Genomic DNA, 19,559 nt, shown 5'->3' with positions numbered 1-19,559 from the left:
ACATACGATAAACGCGCTGCAGATAAGAATATTTTTGGGAATTAGTATTGAAAGGATCAAGTGAAAAGAGTGCAACGTGTCTAGAGTACCGAACTGGGATTCTGAAATTAACCTTATTCAGTTAATCAGAACAATCAAGGAAACCATTTATGAGCTTAAAGAAGAATTTGGCATCAGTATGTCGTTATAGACAGAAAGATTGTTAAAAGATAGGATTTTTAAAATATCGGAAACAGTAGAATGGCTATAGGTAGGAAAAAAGGTAGCGTAAAGATTTAATAAATTTAAGTTGAACTTTCTCAATACAATTAATATGGAATAAATAAAAAGGTGACCAGATAATTGAGGCAAATTCAAGGTGAGACCTTACAAAGGAAAAATAAAGTAATTTAAGTACATAAGGATCATTAACGGGTTTTATTGAGCGGAGTAGGAATTCAAGAGATTTTAAGTATTAAAGCATTAGTCCCATAACGCAAATCCAAAACATCCACATCGGGAACGAATAGCGTTCAAAGTACTAGAAAAATTTATGAACAATATTTTTCTTCTAGTTTTATTTATCGCGCGATATTGAAACGCTGCAACGATCTCTTGATTATATTCACCGGGAAAACTGGAGAAAATGGCCCGGCATTTTTCACGCGAAGAGCCACAGTAACTCACCCGTTGATTCCGAATCATTGCTAAGGCGCAGTCGAACAAAAAAAGGTTTGTAATGAGATTTCCACGTACGGGTTTCTCCACGTGTAGAAAATTTGGGTGGGTGTTTGTATGTATTTTCCGAGCATCCCTCCCGGAAAATCCTTTCAATATCTCAAACGCACACGCTCGCATATTGGCTTCCAAGTCGTAAAATTCTCTCCCGTCGATACTGTTTTGTTTCTACCACAGACAAACAGTGGCTCCCAAAGTGTGCATCGGTCGATAGAGGAGTTTTCTAAAAGCTCGACGACTGAAACGATGGCAGTTTCCATATAGGGAAAAGTTTCACTCGAGACCACTTCGGATGCAATTTTTCAAGTATATATTACTTTGTTACTTTGCCTAGTGGCACTAACTAAAATGAGTGTTCTTAGCATGCACAACTTCGTTTATTTAATATAAAAATAATTTTGTAAGATTTTATGATAGCAAACGACAGTATATTCTTGCTGCTGTTGTCTACTATTACTAAATTTACCAATTTTATTTTTATTTATGCAAAAAATATTCATCAAGTTGGATTAAGATCACAAAATATTCTGGATAATGGCGATATTGAATAGTTTTAACGAAAAATTAAATATGTAATGTGTTATTATTTTTTGTGTGTATATATTTAAACACGATACTGATTCCATTCTGTGAATTTATGTATTTATTGTACTCATCGATAAAAACATATAAAAAACTAGCCCACATGTTGATTTAAAAACTAGCCCACAAAAAACATGTTGATTTATGCGTGTATTTTATTTGCGATTGCGAAATGTGTACATATGTATGTATATTTATTAAGAGCGCGTTTTATTTGCGATTGCGAAATATGTGTGTGTATTTATTAAGCGCGCATTTTATTTATTTGTATAAATTATTTATTGTGTTCATATTTTATATTAATATTTGTTCGCATGCCGTCAAATCATCGAAGAGTAAACATACATAATTAACGTCATGAAAATTTCCGATAAATAAATTTGAAACGGAATTTGATATTTGATCGTCATATTTCCACAAACGTATACGCAATACAGTTATTATACATACTCTATTATTCGATGTGATTTTATCGCGTTTGTGAATAAAAATCATAAAAATTTTAATATCTGCATGTTCTGACAATAAAATTGTATTCAATTAAAGGGAATTAAAGGGATACGGAGATTAAAATCCTTTGATATTTTTTGTATATATGTATGTATGTATGTAGGATTTCTAAAATCTTTTAGAAGTAAATAATTATATGATTGTTAAAAAAGTAATGAGACTGGTAGTGCAACGTTGATCTAGCAACACTGGTAGCTTCCAGTTTGGAGAGGAGGTAGAATGACATCTAATAAACTCAAGAGTACGGCACGGCACGACTCTAGCTGTAATGGGCGTATCCTCATATCATTGCTAATTCGCGAGATCTTATTATTTTGGGAATCACCTTTATCAATCACTGTCAAATTTATGTCAATAGAAGGGTAAAATATTATTGCGTGGGGGCTGGTTCAGGATCCAAATGAAAGGCCAAAGTCGCTTCACAGCATTTATTCAACGATTCAGGAGGCCCCAAACGTAACCACCGCTCAGTTCAGAAAACTTGATCTACCATGTGTACCTCTTTATAAAGGACAAGTTGCCCAGCATAGCATCCCCGATCCGTTGGCGTGTCTATTGTCTAAGCACGTAGGTCTACCCGCACTTGCCCCGTTCTATGAGAGCCCCAGCGTACCCTTTGTTCGGGCACTTAATGAGTCCCATTAACCTAATCCGGGGTTTATATTGTTCACTCACGAATGTACTTAGATATTGGATACTCTCTCTCATATTCCCAAGTTACACTATCTAAAAAAATCAGTGTGTTTACACCCTAAGACGGCCGTAACCTACCAACTGAAAGTGATTCCAGTATCTGAGTTTCGACACTGCAATGCTAAGAGTAGAAAATCCAACTCCAGCACTGTTTGGACTCCCAAAATAACTACTTTGAAGGAGACAAAGAATACAAAAATTATAATAATCAGTCTCATTAACATTATTTACACACCTCATATGTATGTTTAATATATGTACATATTTAAGGAACTAAGATACATTTGAGATGGCTGTGGTTGTTAGAGTGAGGTGAAAAAGAGGGAGAGGCTTGCTTGACAGCACAAAATACTACAGTTCTGCGATATACAGTAATTATTTAAAACGATGAATACGGCTTACATACATCTATGTATAATATATATGTAGGTAGAACCACCTAGTTTTTACTAATTATATACAGTTTTTACAATTCAAATTCGTCATTTTACAAATCAAATTCGTCATTTTACAAATCAAATTCGTCATGTTGCAAATCAAATTAAACAATTCAATATATTTTATTTAAAAAAAATGAGAATTCGTTTTTAATCAGACATTTATACTTTAATTAATACCATTATTAATTTATTATCTTAATAAATTATCTTATTTATTATAATAATATAATTTAATACTTAATTATATTATTTCATATTTAATAAAAGTATGAAATTAATAATGGTATTAATAAATAAATTAATACCATTATTTATTGATAAATTAATTAATAAATGAAAAGTCTGAAATTGCCAGCAACTGCAGCAAATGAACCTTTATAAATTATAAATAATACATTGTTTATGTGTAATATATTCTCTATACATACATATTGTATTAAATATTCTCTTTTTCTCTATAATATTCTCTATAATATTTCTCTATAATATTCCCTATGTACATATAATAAAATGAATATTGAAAAAATACATCCAATTGTTTAATTTTATTTGCAACATGACGAATTTGATTTGTAAAACGACGAATTCGATTTATAAAACGACGAATTTGATTTGTAAAATGACGAATTTGAAGTGTAAAAACTGTATATCTTACAACAGTGTATTATTTAAGTTTTTAATAAATGTAGTGAACATATTATTGTACAAATTTATAAGAAAATAATAAAAATTTCCAATGATTTTAGCTTATTTACATTCTACGTAATACATACATACATATCTACATATTTATAGATATAAAGGTAGATCTATCTATGTGTATTATCAAACAAAATGTAACGCGTAAAATGTATACACTACGGTGTAATTAAATCGTTTTCTTTTTTATGTAAACGATTAAATTTACATTTGAATTCGTAGTCGGTATAAATTTCCGCTCGAATCGGAACTTACTGTAATGCAAATTTTCATTGCAGACTATGTACATATTATACATGCATACATATATAAATAAACGTTTTAAATAATGAATGCGGACATGCATATTAATTTGCAAAATATGTACTGCGATATACATACATATAAAAAGTTATCGTACAAATGGCGAAAAGTTAGTTTGCTTATAACGAGAGCGATCAAAACGAAAGTAGGAACAAAATTCTGAAAATTTGTTTACTTTTAATTTTCGTTTGCTAAGGCTTTGCGTAGCGTTTCGTTGTTACTCTCCTAACTTTTTTTCTCACTCACATAATATAAGCAAAATATACTTTATCGCAAAGCTTAGAATATCCTATATCGTGTGAGTGAAAAAAAATGTGAGTGTGTGATTGCAAAAAAAATAGATATTCTTCGATTAGTTTTCAGATACGACGTATCGCCTTCACAAACGGATTATTATCATATGGACACTCTTAGAGGTACGTCGATGCATTCAATAATAACAATCCGAAAATTATTATATACTTAAATAGTTCAAACTCTTCGTACATTCCTCATGCATCCTTATATTTTTTTAATATTTTATTTTTAATTGTACAATTCAACATTGCTATGTTATCCGTTGTAAATATTTGTGAGTTGCTCACTCACAAAACAAACAAACAACGTGAGTTTAAAATATACATACATACGTATCGTATTATGAAAATAGCTGTATTATATGTATATCATAAAAATATGATGATATCATACATACACACGTATAGTATCCCCGGTGAAGGATAGATCGTTTCCAAATGGATTTATCTTAGCACACTCTTCGTATGGCCTAAACAAACATAAGGACGAAATGAAATGTGGGAATTTCCATATAAAAGAAACGATGTAGTTTTTCCTGTTTATTTTTTATCGCATTATAAAAAGCAAAAATTGCTACATATTATATATCCACTATTTATTTTGCTGATTATGCGATTCGACTACGACCTCATATTAGAATCGAATCAGAATTTTCCGCATATTTTCGCGATTGGTTGAATTGTATTTTTATTTATATATTTTATTTTATTTCTTAACCAATCAGGATTGAACTTTGCAAAGGGTTTGCTCTTACTTCCAAATGCTACATTATACATATTGCAATGGTGGACAATTTGCCGTATTTTGCATCCAAATAGACATAAAATATGTAATTTTTGTTGACTGAAATTTTAATAGTGGTGATAATACTATTAAATATCACTTTGAAGCAGATTGAATTTGTGGAATATTTAAATCTTCACATTATTTTTAAATCATTAACATAATGTCTAAATTTAAATTCGCTCTATAAATGTTATTATTCCGTACTACGTTTAGATGTAAATGAGAGTCAATATTAATATGCTGCCATTTAAACATCGTCTAAAATAATAATAAGAAAATCTATTCCTCACATTGTGTAGGTAATAAAATAGACATTTTTAATATCATTTTTGCACATTAAAATTCCGATTACATACATACATTATTACAATGTATTAGTTTAGACATGAAACCCAACAGATAAAGCTTTTTGTTGAATAAATAAATAAATTTATAATAAATTCGAAAACTAATTCGCAATTTAATGGAAAAAATTTGGCGAAAATTGAGTCCCAGATTTTCATCGATGGACCAGTGCAAAACTTTTGTCGTATCAAGGGAACGCTAAATCAAAAAAAAATAAATCAAAAATTTTAACTTCCACAATTTTAAGCAATGTCCTGTGCCTCCAACAAATCGATTTATCTCGACAAAAATTTCGATAAAGTAGGCTTTTTTCATATATGATTCTCTTTTTTGGGAATAGTGCAATAGATAATAGCTCAATTAAGAATTTTATGAAATATAAGGAAGCCAAAATGACCTGTTTTGACGTAAAACAGGACATTTTGCGTTAAAGTAAGTCATCTTAGCCTCCTCATATTTCATAAAATTCGTAATTTTTTTGGGTATCTTTTGTATTCAAATTAAAAAAATATACTTAAGGAAGCTATCAACGATTTTTATTTGTAAAATAATGCCGGGAACATTAAAATAATTCCCCCATAAAATCTCCAAATTTGGAACGCGACAAGCTTTGTATGGGGACTTTCGATCGAAACGGCGACTTTGAATTCTCGTTAATCAGTCAAAACTTATTTTTAATTGATCCAAATAAACTTCGATTGGTGAATATTGAGCGTTTTTTTTTAATTGAAACCATTTTTAAAAAAGAAATACATATAATATATGCGAAAAGCCCACCCAGAAGACATTTTTTAAAATCAATGATTTTTATTTAACGTTCTCTTGATACCATGAAATTTTTCTTCAAAAAAAAAGGCCATCGATGAAAATCCAAAATTCGCGTTTTTCACTTCAGCCAAAAGTACATACATACATACAGTCAACCCTCCTATAAAGCATTGTATCGGTGCAGCAAAAACGTAAGAAAATAATAATCTATTAGTGAATAAAAATATATATGAGACAATGAGAGCCTATAATGCAAATTGTATAATATATAGTGTGAAAAAGATAAAGTTATAGGCATTTAAATAATTAAAATATGTCAAAACGAGTGGGGGGCGAAAAGTCGATCAAACAGAGCTACTGGCCATAAGTTGTCATCGTCTCCAAAAATTTTGGATTTTTAAACATGTTTACTACAATTATTTTTCACCATCAAACTAGCAGAAGCGATTTAAATTTCTGAATTAAATTTCTGTTTAAAAATGCAAAAATTTTGGACAAGTTGACGTTTAGTAGTCAGTAACTTTTCATGTTTGACTTTTCGCCACCCACTCGTCTTGTCGGATTTTAACTGTTTAAACGCCTATAACTTTTTCTTTTTCACACTATCTATATATGTATATATTAAAAAAAAATCAATGTTTGACTGTCAATACCATTCCAAAATTCGGAATAGATGCTAAATTCGTAAAATATGCGAATAGATGCTAAAATAACAAACAAACGTGAAATTTGCATAAAATTTATAAAATTAATAGACAATTTATAAGGATCTTCCTATCCCTTTGCCCATTTATTATGTGAAGAAACTGAGGGGATAAAACAGAGCTCGCAGTTTACCATAGACGGTGTTTTTCTTGTCGAAACCAAGCAACTGCTTTTGTCTACTACTGTAAACAGTTGGAGCTGTGTATCCAAAAGGCTGCTCAAAAAAGCGTCTTAAAACTAGACTTGCACGAAAGACTAAATGAGACAAATCTATTCCTCCAAACATTGAGTAAACAAATCAAACCATCTGTGGCAGGTACAAAATATAATATTAATGTTAAAGAAACAGTTTTGTTTTTTAGAAACCTGCCATTGTTTAATGTATTAACAGAGGCTCAATGTTTGGAAGGATATCAGCACTTTTTTAGACAATTAATAGAGAATATAAAAAGTGAATCCACGCCGAATATATTGCTATTATTGATGGCAACAAAAATTAAATAAGAAGAGTTTGGTTGTGCAGCTCTAAAATCTATTTGGTGTCCCGTCAATAGTGTGGATGCTGAAAGGTATTTTAGTAAATATAATATAATTTTTATCGATCATCGCACGAATCTCAAAAAATAGTCTGTAGAAATATGCTCCATGTTGAGTTTTAATAAATTTTAATTGGTATTATATTTTTATATTAATTTTTTTTTTCATTATAATTTTAATTCCAAAACATTTTTGAATTTTTCTATTATTTTTTTAATTTTTGTGTTGTCTTTAAATTGTATATATGTATATAAATTTTATTAAAATTCATCGAAATTTTTTATTATTTAAAATTAAACTGTTCATAAAAATAGATGCTGAAATTGAACATTTTTAATGCCCTAATATGCTAAAATTGACAAAAATAGATGCCCAAAATACGTGTGTCTACTCATGTATAATGAATGTATAATGAATGTTATTCGTTTTAACGCGCTATGGGAGGGTTGACTGAACAATAGTAAAAAAAAACGTCCATGTATAATACATTGTATGCGTTTCGAGTTCTGCATGAACTACACGTATAAACGTCACGCCACTGATATAAATAATATGTGTAATTTCGCACTGAACCTTGCAAGTTGTCCACCATTCCATTTGCAAATCAGCATGCTCGATCACAGAGAGCGTGACCGTGCAAAATTCGATCCCGATCATTCAAAGAGCCCACTAATTTGTACCCTCACGTCCCCTGTTATAACAACTATCGCATTTCACTGTGCATAACCAGTTATTCATGACAGTTTTAGCCGGTTGAGAAGTTCTACAGAGTGCAGTTGACAGTGTTGACGTTAGCAGACAGATAAGCAGTTCGCCGGAATTCGAACACACAGGTGAATGCACACAGCAATGTTAATAAACAATAATTAGCGATCGGCGAAGCGCGTTTGCGATCCACTTATTAATAATGCGAATACTTCTGTCGACGTTTTGATGTTGAGGGTTTGCGAGGGGAATTCGCGCACGTTCCCATCGTTAGCCCAGCTTTTGGTCACAATATCGAACCGCACGGCCAAGCGTTGTTTATGTGCGAGCGTTCCCAAAGCAAACATGGCGACGAGATTAATTCTCGATGATGTACATACATATGTATACTACGTGTACGCACATGTATACTAGTATCCAGGTGCACTGGATAAATTGGAAAATTTATATAAAATGGAAAAATTCTTTTCAATCGAGGTCAACTCATGGGATTGAACCCGGCGCCTCTCTATAAAATCGAATTTTGCCAGAGATATGGCAAGTTACCAATTTGTTGGAGACAAGATTTTATGAAATGTGCGGAAATTATTCGTTTACTTCATGAAATGAGCAAAGGGTAATAAAAGATACAGTAATAGCGTTGAATATTAATCCATTCGCTGCCAGTCAGCTAATCAGGGTATGGAAAAAAATGGCAACATGTACATATAATACATACAAACATGTACATATAATGTTTAATGTACATGTATGTACATATAATGCATTAGAAAAAATATTTTGATTAAATTAAGAACACAGGCTGAAATTTATAAGAAAAATGTATTTTTTTTACTTTTAAAATTCGCTAGATAATTAATTATAGGTATTTTAAAGCAATAAAAAATCAAAATCAATAGAAAAAACATCCGAATATTTATTTCAGTACTCAATTTTGGCATAGCAATACTAGGTTTTGAAGGAAAGACTGCAAAAGCCAAAAATCTATAAAAAGTGCGCAATTTTTTACATAATTCTTATTTAACACTCCTATCGCATTTCACATTGTCATATTTGAATTCAACGGGTTCAAATTTAGTAAAGATTGAATAGTCTCCTCTCTGTTATTTTTTTGTTGCTTAGTGTTATTATTAGATTAAAAAGTAATTAAATCAATTTCAAAGTTTTATAATTAAATATTAATTATTTCATGAATGGGGCTGGGTGTCCAGTCAGAGAGCAACATTCAAAAACTGGCAGTAAAAGGGTTAAATAAAAAATAAAACTAATGCGTGAGAGTACAGTTTTTCAATCTATATATTATATACATACGTCTGTATACACATAGTTGACTTTAACATTGACGTGTCTAAATGTCAAAGTGTCAGTTAATGGTTTGCATACAAATACTATGTGTGTATGTATGTACATATATACATACATACATATACTGACCAATTTATTTACGCACAAATCCACTGGATTGCACCGTTCATGAACAGAGCTTTTTCTGACATTTCCATCAAATACGCAATTTCAATATTTTTATGTAACATTTCCATATGTATGTATATTCATTTTACCTGAATTGCCCAAACGCGTAAAAGTTGGAAAAAACGTAATAAATCAAACCTCTATGAAGTCCTCTACGAGTATCATCAATCTACATAATATCAAATTTGTCGGTTCTAAATAATTGAAAACTGTAGATTTTCATAGCGAACAAGCATTCAACTTCGTACATACATATACTATGTAGATAAAAGGCGGGGCCGGTAAATCTCACTTTATCGGATGATAACGGGATTTACTTTTTAAAAATATATTATTTAAGTAAGCATTTTTTTAAGATTAGAAGGTCTGAAATAAAACATTGTCTGTATTCAATATATTTTACAAAACAATTTTCGTTCAAAGAATTTTTCCGAATATTCTTTTGATACATTTGGAATATTGTTTATTTTCATCGTAAAGTTACAATAAAGATGGAATTTTAAAAGGAAAAATCTCTCCCAAATTATAACATGGACCGATTGGAAATATTGTAACCAAAAATATGTATTATAATTAAATTAATATGCAGTTGAAGAGATTCTGGAAAACGGCATTGAAACGATTTGATTTAAAAAAAATATGATTTACCAGCTGTCTAATAAGCCGTCTTTACACCTCCAAAGAACAATACACTGTACATTGAATCGTGTTTAACTAACTATCTTCTTAAGATAAAATTGTATCACAAAAAAATACTAAGATATACTTGAAATATGTATGAGAAATTTGTACGAAAATTAATTCCCAAGTCCAAAATACACTAATAAGAAGCCATTTGCTTAAAGTAATCTCCCGAGAATAATTCGGTAAAATGACCGTGTCGATCTTTGCATTATTAAAATTCAATACTTACAACGGTTTCAAAAAATCAAATTAAAACATTTATAATTCAAGAAAAGACGAAATTTAATTTTAAAGCGATTTGCTTTCCGAATTCACAATTCAATGTCAATTAGATCACTTGAAAAGATCGATTACCGTTATGGAGAGGACTTAAATTGGGACAAGTTTTAATAATATAGTAAGTTTTGCTGTCCATAACATGGCGTTGACAGTTACTTTTATCGTTTAAAACATGTAAATTTCCATTAACATATAATATATGCGTATTCCATAACTACATTAATAATATCAAAGTATATATGTATATATACAACAAAATTATATATGTATATATACAAAAAAAGTTTATATATATATATATATATATATATATATATATATATATATATATATATATATACACACATATAATTTGGAATATATGTATGTATATGTAGCTGTAGTATGTAATTTTCTGTTTGTAAATATTAAATTATACAAAGCGCGTAAATCTTTTTATACATTTTTTTCGATGTATCAAAAACACGTGCATTTATTATCTCTGCGATATTTATAATATAATCTATAAATACTTGCGAATATTCCAGTCTGGTGAAATATGTTCATACATACATACAGAGTTCTACGAAAAATATCAACCCACGTAAATAATGTTTTCTTATAAAAATATTTTGTACAATACAAAAGTAAACGCATAACATTTTATAACAGTAAACGAAAGGAACAATAACACACTGTTACTGTATTAAGCTCCATAAATTTGCTTTCACATATGTACATATATATACACATGTAAAAGAAACTAAGAAACTATAAACTGGAACTATATGTATATATAAACGGACGCGATGTATGTGTGTGTGTGGTTATGTGGCGGACGCGTGGACAAGTATGGAGATTTCAAAAAAACAAATTTTAAAATGCCAGCAGTATACATTATGCATACGAATGTGGTGTCACGACCGATCGTGTCGAGGAGACGTGGGGTTGTAGGGTAGCGGGGAAGTGAAAGGGCGTGAAGCGTCTGACATGTCCTCCTGATTTTGAGCGCCTGAATTGGAACGGGTGACGTAAGCACCAGATGCGCTACGCGAGAGCGTACACACATCCAGACATCCACGAAGACATACACACACATTCATTCATTTCAACGCGGGCGAACTAGGAGCAATTTAATACACGCGCACCTAAAAATTACCTTACACTATATTTATATATAACATATGTATATATATATATATATATATATATATATATATATATATATATATATATATATATATATATATATACTATATTTATATATAACATATGTATATACATATATATATATATATATATATATATATATATATATATATATATATATATATAAAACTTTATTTTAATTCGTGTATCAATTCCTTTCCGAAGACACCCGTTGAAATCAACGGGCAAAACACTAATTTTATATATTACTAGTGTTGTGCCCGTTAATTTCAATGGGTGGCTTCGGGAAGGAATTGATACACGAATTTAAATAAAGTTATATTTTATATGTATACATATAGTGTAAGCTAATTTATAGGCACGCGCGCGTATTAATGTGCCGTTCACCCGTTCGAAATGATAATTGAGTGTGTGTGTGTGTGTGTGTGTGTGACTTCGTGGATGTGTGTATGTTTTTGTGTACGCTATCGCACAACGCATGACGATGACGTCACCCGTCGCTCGGCCTGACGTCACTCGGTGCTCAATACCAGGATCACATGACGGGTCTGACACTCAGCGCAAGGTCCCCAATTTTCCGCTACCCCGCTTCCCCGCGTCATCACGCCACATTCCTGTGCATAAAATATACTCCTGAGTCCTGGTATTCTAAAATTTGTTTTTTTGAAATATTCACTCTTGTTCACGCGTCCGCCAAAAACATCCCCACATACACTGCGTCCGTTTTTATACGTATTATTACTAGTGTTCTGCCCGTTGATTTCAACGGGTGGTATTGGAAAGGCATTGAATTAAAATAAAGTTATATGTTATACATAAATATTTAGTAAGGTAATTTATAGGCACGCGGGCGCGCATTACGCGCTCACCAATCCAACCCGTTCGAAATGATGAAAGAAGTGTGTGTGTACGTTATGTCACCCGTGACTCACACACGCCTGTCGTCAAATGACGCTTCACCCCGAATACTTTACTGAGATTGGGTGTGTATCCACGCGTTTGCCACATACATACCCACACACACAGTCACATATCCACACGCGTCACGTCCGTTTTTATATATGTACATATATTATTATATTATATCTATAAATAAACATTTAGCCGATGTGATTTACATTTTATGTACACAGTTCCTAATTTATGTTCTTTCACGTATTCGTATTGTTTACATTGAAACTTAATTTTCAATTGTTATATACTTCACATACATTGACTACGTATTTTATTATACATATGTAGGTCGTAGGAGTATTGAAGAAATAGGATGGGTAACGGGGAGCTTGTAAAAGGTACAAAATTGGGGTAAAAGGGTGGCAGAATAACGGTAGCTGAGGAGAAAGACAATTAACCGCGAAACCAATAAACTAAATCACTCTCTGTCATTTTTGACGGGCACTTAAAATTATAATAGTAATTAGGATAATATCATTTTATTTTCATACAAATTTCACCGATCTCGTTTGATATAGATGGGTCGATTTATTTCGCGTTTAATTTAAAATAGCGGCGGAGGAATTTTCCGCGTATGAAAGTGAAACAAATGGTTTCCCTGAAAGCGCCGATTAATGGGAATTTTCACCAGGAAATTCGCTTTCGATCACGTCAAAAGTGAATACAAATATTTCAATACTGCGTGAAAATTAACTGTCACATTGAATGAACGTCGACCAAACAAATAAAATCGACACAATTGCAAAACACAACACGATCAATACTGAAATATGAATAGCATTACGGAATTCGATTCCTTATTTTTTAAGCCTGTATTTAATTAGTCAGTAACTTTAAATTCTTTCGGTCAATTTTTGTAATATATGTAAGCAAAGGTTCGTTTATAGGTTTATGTTACCAGTACAGCTCAAGCTGTATGAAAAATATTATGTAGTACATTCTGTATGGAAAAATATTATGTAGTACATTCATACGTTCCGTAATATGTACATATAAGCAGCAGCATAGACTAGTGGTTAGCATGTAATGCTTTAAACAAAGTGGTCACAGGTTCAAATCCCACTGGTTTCTGCTAGCCAGGCCTTGGATTTGCCAGATCAGGTCAATCGTGTCCTATCCGAGTTTCCCAATTTATCTAATTTTCATTGACACGGTTCCAACAAATTGGCAACTTTGCCCATTTTCTTGCAAATCTCGAATTTTCAGCAATAAAATGCAACAAATTTACAAATTTGACCATAGATGTCTGTGTGGATGTTAGTTAATATATATTTACTTTGTATAATACTTATAATACTCGTATCAAATTTACAATATTTCTGGCCAGGAAGGCGCATTGAGGTTACCTGTTAGGCCTTCCCGGTATAAATTAAAAATAAAATGTACGTGAAATAAATAGACGTAGCAGCAGCAGCCGACACGATCTATTCACATTATACAGCAGTACATGTCATCAAGCAAAACCGATTTTCGTCGGTCACTGAAATATCACGTATGACGTGACGTCATAGTAGTGAGTGTACCTGTACTAATGAAAGTTATCGTGAAACGTCATATTTTGGGCGGTGCTGTATAGTTTGCATAGAAGTAGTATTTTCCGTTCACTGTTGACTTGCATTGCTGGATAATATAAATAGACCTTAAAAGCTTATTCACACTGGCACAACACGGACCGGCAACTGCACGCAGCAGTACAAAAAGTATTATTTATGAACGCAATCATATACCTATAGAATACTTTTTGTAGATGATGCAATAGTATCCGACACGATCTATTAATATTATACAACTGTGCAAGTAAAACTGGTTTTGTTTTTAACCACTGTGGAAATATTCACGCACGTCGTGACGTCATACTGCGAGTGCACCCGTACTAACGAAACGTTATATTGTGACAATATAACGTCACGTTACTGACCGACTAAATACATATGTACATATATAATAATTTTGCTCATTTTAAAAAATCTATAATTTTAATTCATTAACACTTACCGCACTGTGATGAATAACGAGTGACCAGGACTTTTGAATTTTTTTTTATTTCTCCGAATATACTGAATGTAGGGTCTTCATATTTTATGTATTCCTAATAAAAACCTCTATGATTCGAATTATGTCATTACAAAAAAAACATTGATCAATATCAACAGAAATAATTATTTTCGCGGGAAGCCCCTTGTACACGTGCCTCAGAGATGCGAGAGAGAGAGAAGGTAAATTCATTACGCGCCGCGCTCAACGATCAGTGTGAGAATGATATCCGCCTTAGAATGACAACTCTGTCATTTCTTTCACATATTTTAAAGTATTAAACGTTTAATACATAATAAAATTATTTATATAGCTAATGACAATAATTAACCGCAAATTTGCATTATTTTAACTTAAAACATACATTTTTAACTGGACGCCTGGTGTCCAGCACAGTGGCTAACGGTTTTTTTTTAGCAAGGGCTCTGTTTTTTTATTTACACATAATTAAGTAGGAGAGTAAAATTAAAAACGTGTTTTTAAATTGGTAAATTGCAATGATATCACGCTGAAATAAGTGGAAGTGTTTCAGTATCAAGTTATATGAAGACTGAATTGTTATTTATACGAATAAGACTTTGTTGAAAAACCATTGTTAAAGTTTGGCGAACTGAACCACGATTTTCGAAATACATTTAAACAATTTTCAAGCGTTGTTCTGGCGTATATCAATTTATGATAAAATGGCAAACTATGTATATTGAATACAAATCAGCTACTAATTCAAAAAAAAAATCTTTAAAAACAACATTCTTTATATGTTTAAAGTTACGCAAAAGGCTCTTTATCGTTATATCGATAAAACGTTTCAAAGCTATGAACATATGAAATATTATGAACTTGTGTGTATGATAAAGCGAACGTTTAAAGGTGTTTTAATATTATGGGACAGCAATATTATATATAGATAATAAACTGTGTTTTCAGTATTTTCGCTCTATAAGATTAAAATATTTTACTTTGTCTCGGGATAAAGTCGGGAAATTCCCGGTCGGCGGAATTTTTCAATTGATGGAGAATTTCAATAAAGCTCAGTTTGAACTTAACGCACCCTCGACACACTTCCAAGAGAGTCGAAACTGTACTAGACACATTCCTCAGACCAAACAGACTCAGATTTTTTCTTAGTACGAGAAAATTCCGCACATAGGTTCTCGCGATATACCTATATTATAATAGTTGAACAAATAAAATATTTTTATTTGTTCAACCCGAATATATTATCACACGACGATCTCAATTCATTCATGTACCGGTGTTACTGAAATTTTTCGACAATGAAACACTTCATCTGTTATTCATGTATCATACATACATACATATGTATGGGTATATGTATGTACTTTCAATTATTCTCTCAGCATAAATAAAAGTGAAATCTACAAATCCCCAGCTTGAAAATAATACTTGGCTTAGTAATATAATTAGTATTATAATAAAAAATAATGGGCTTACATATAATGTAATGTATATGTAAGCCCATTTGCCTAGCACGCAGTCAAAATTTTTCTTAACGTGCGTATAGTATGAATAAAAGTAGTCTTTTCCAGGCACTGATGCGCCGGGTTGTTACTTTGCAGCGCTGGATAGTATGAATAGACCTTAATTGGTAATGCGTGAATCATATAATCACATTTTCTGAACCGATTCGATCAATTTTAAGTAATATCATAACAAGTATTTGACGAGAATTCAAAATCAGTAATCAGTAATGTAAATATCGATGATGTGTGTACTGAAGAATTTTTTGAAACCGCTAAAATATTAATGGCAGAATTGAAAATCCATTTAAATAACATTCATATGTTAGAGAAAATTTGACTCTTACTGAAAGGAGCACTGAAATTTTTATTTACAAATTTACAAAAGACCAATAACACAGAGCAACAAAAAAAATTACCAGAGCGGAGACTAACCAATCTTTACTTATGTAGTTTGATCCACTGAATTCGAATATGATAATGATTTTAATTGGTTAGTGATCGTTTACGAGATGTGAGCGTTTAAAAAAATGCGCGATTTTTACAGCTTTTTAGCTTTTGCGGTCTTTAACTCAAAATATAATATTGCTGTGCTCAAAGTGAGTATTGGAATCAATAGTCAGATGTTTTTCCTATTGATTGTGATATTTAATTGCTTTAAAATACATATAATTAATTGTCTAGCGAATTTCAAAAGTCAAAAATATATTTTTTTACGGATTTTTTCTCCGTGCTATGTTGCGTTTATTTGGACAGTTTTTTATTTCACCACGTTTATAAGGATTGGTCTTATATCTCAATTTTTTTTATCTAAATGTACTAACTCGAATGTAATTGCAATAGAAATGCTTTCGCTGTGTAGACATTTGTAATGCGGCTAACGTTGGTGCAAGCGAGATGTAGTCCGACCGCTGAACTCTGTGAGGTGGATTACATGGGCTATATCCATAGAAGTAGAATTCTATGGTTATATCGCAAAGATTTATCGTAACTACAACTACTATATGGTAGATAACAGTTCTTTCAAAGAAATTAAATATTTTTAAACAATGAACTACATACAAATATGTATGTATGTATGTATATATACAAACTTTACTACGATCAATTACAGTTTTTTGACGTTATTTTTTCCCTTATCCAAAATTGCATTTCGACGTATGTAGCTATGTACTTCTACGACATTCGAATCAAGCGACAAACGGCTTCATCTTTTTTGGCCATAATTCTTCCTTATATGAGACACACCTTCTATAGGTATACGCTTCAGTCGAAATTAGCCGTTTTCGTCACATATACATACATCTAATATATAATTTCGAAAGAGACTTTGTACATATGTAAATGTGTTAGGAAAATCGAAAACGAAACAAATAAATTTAATAAAAATCAGCAGATAACTAAAAATAAAACTATCACTGTTTGATCTGTGTACATATGTATGTAGCTTGTATTGGTTAGAAAGTTTGTTATGGATGAATAAACAATGAAATTTGACGTTATGAGTTGCTGCCGGCAATATGTATACGCATTTATGCCGGGAACCTTACAGCTTAGAATAGTTTATTAATACTAAGATTGCTTTAATGATTTGCTTTAAGAATAGTTTATCAATGTATTATTGTCCATAAATGATATAGTTTATCAATGTAATATTGTCAGATAAATTAAATCAGCTGATAACTAAAAATAATTGTATGTGATGTATGTATGTAAGCTTATTGTAAAAAACTAAATGTATGTAAGCTTATTGTAAATCATATTAACAATTAGATACAACATAACTTATTATTGAATACTTATCTCGCAGATAAAACCCAGCGAAGAGATATACTTTTAGCCGCGAAATGTCAAATTTGACATATTTGGCCAAAAATCAATATATATATCGTGGATTACCCTACAAGAAGCTACACGCCAAATTTGAAATTTATATATACATATGAGAGTAAAAACTATAAATATTTATATATTAGAGATAACGAGAACCTATAGAGCAAATTTCATAAAATATAGAGTGAATTATAGGCGTTTAAACAATTAAAATCTGATATCGCAAATCAAGGCGAAAAGGTTGAAGATAGATTATGGTAGCTTGGCGTACCGTCATAGACGTCACCGTATCCGAGATTCTGGATATTTGATACGCATTGTATACAATATTTTATCTCCAACGTAATGGCAGACGATACATTAACATGTATTGATGACCAAAATGAGCAATATGGCAAAGTATGAAAACGATCGGATAAGAGATAAAAATGACCACTAACACGAAAGCCATGTGAAACGTAAAGGAGGTATGTAAAAAACAAATGAATATTTACTATTAGATTCGCCACGTTTAAGCTGTTTATATTACAAACACTGAGCGAAGCCGGGTAAAACAACTAGTATATAATACATGTGAGTTCATATACCATACAATGAGTGATTCAATCGAGCGTGGTAGAAAATTGTCCGTGTCCGTGTTTGCCCACCCCTGTTTGTATACATCCGGTAATAATATATCCGGTAATAGCAAAACTGTGTTTTGAACTCGGTCCACACTTCCTAGAACAACAACAAGTAACTAGAAGCGTACCTAATGACTCGATCCTCACTAATAGTAAGGAACTAAGCCACAATGTATTTTTTCGTACACATATATGATATGTATGTATGTATGTATATGCCATAGTTGTTGCCAGACCGGGATTGTTCGAAATCAATTTTGAAGAGAAAAATCCTAGCCAGTAAAAATTAAGTCGGTGTAGGTGTGCTTACAGTTTGCTTAAGACTTTCCGTCGGAAAAGTTTTCTTCCGAGATTTTCTTCTGTAATTAATACGTTTCAAGAAAGCGACTTACCTGACTTTGAACTTGTACATATACATAAGTACATACATATACTTTGTACATCGAACATACTTTAAATACAGGCTGGCGCAGCCTAATTTAAACATTAAAATAGACTTTGTTACCTTACCGGTGACAGGTAAAGGTAAATGAAGTAAGAACGAAGTATGCTATACGTACATTATTACTAACTACGTATATATAATGAACAATTTTATTTTAAATATTGCTTTAAATATATAAACAAGGGTTCAATTTTAGCGTATTGGACTTCGTCGTATCAAATATTTATACTATGTATTTGCCATTTAGTGGAGTTTTCACCGTAAAAGGTTTTATATCTCGAGTGGTTTCTGGTTTTCCTTCCAAAGAGGAAATAATAATGAACTAAAAGTGGAAATGAAATAAGGGAAATACATAATGACTTTACTGGGTTGATTGGAATTTATATATGTAGAGCCAATTTTATATGGAATAAATATAATCAAATAAATTATGAAAGAAAACGATCGACTTGGATTTTAAAACTATCCTTATATTGACATAAATTCTTTGATTTCAACCAAGGTGCAAATCAACTAA

At 31.4% G+C, this 19,559-nt stretch overlaps 1 protein-coding gene across 1 annotated transcript in view; it reads left to right on the top strand.

Annotated features, from left to right (window-relative positions):
* The window catches only part of LOC143922677 (uncharacterized), a 163,645-nt gene that overhangs the window by 129,246 nt on the left and 14,840 nt on the right, over window positions 1–19,559 (top strand). The gene's annotated exons all lie outside the window — the stretch shown is intronic.

Source organism: Arctopsyche grandis, chromosome 2, assembly GCF_051622035.1.
Source record: "Arctopsyche grandis isolate Sample6627 chromosome 2, ASM5162203v2, whole genome shotgun sequence".
NCBI lineage: Eukaryota > Metazoa > Arthropoda > Insecta > Trichoptera > Hydropsychidae > Arctopsyche > Arctopsyche grandis.
This window is presented reverse-complemented; position numbering and strand designations above follow the sequence as displayed.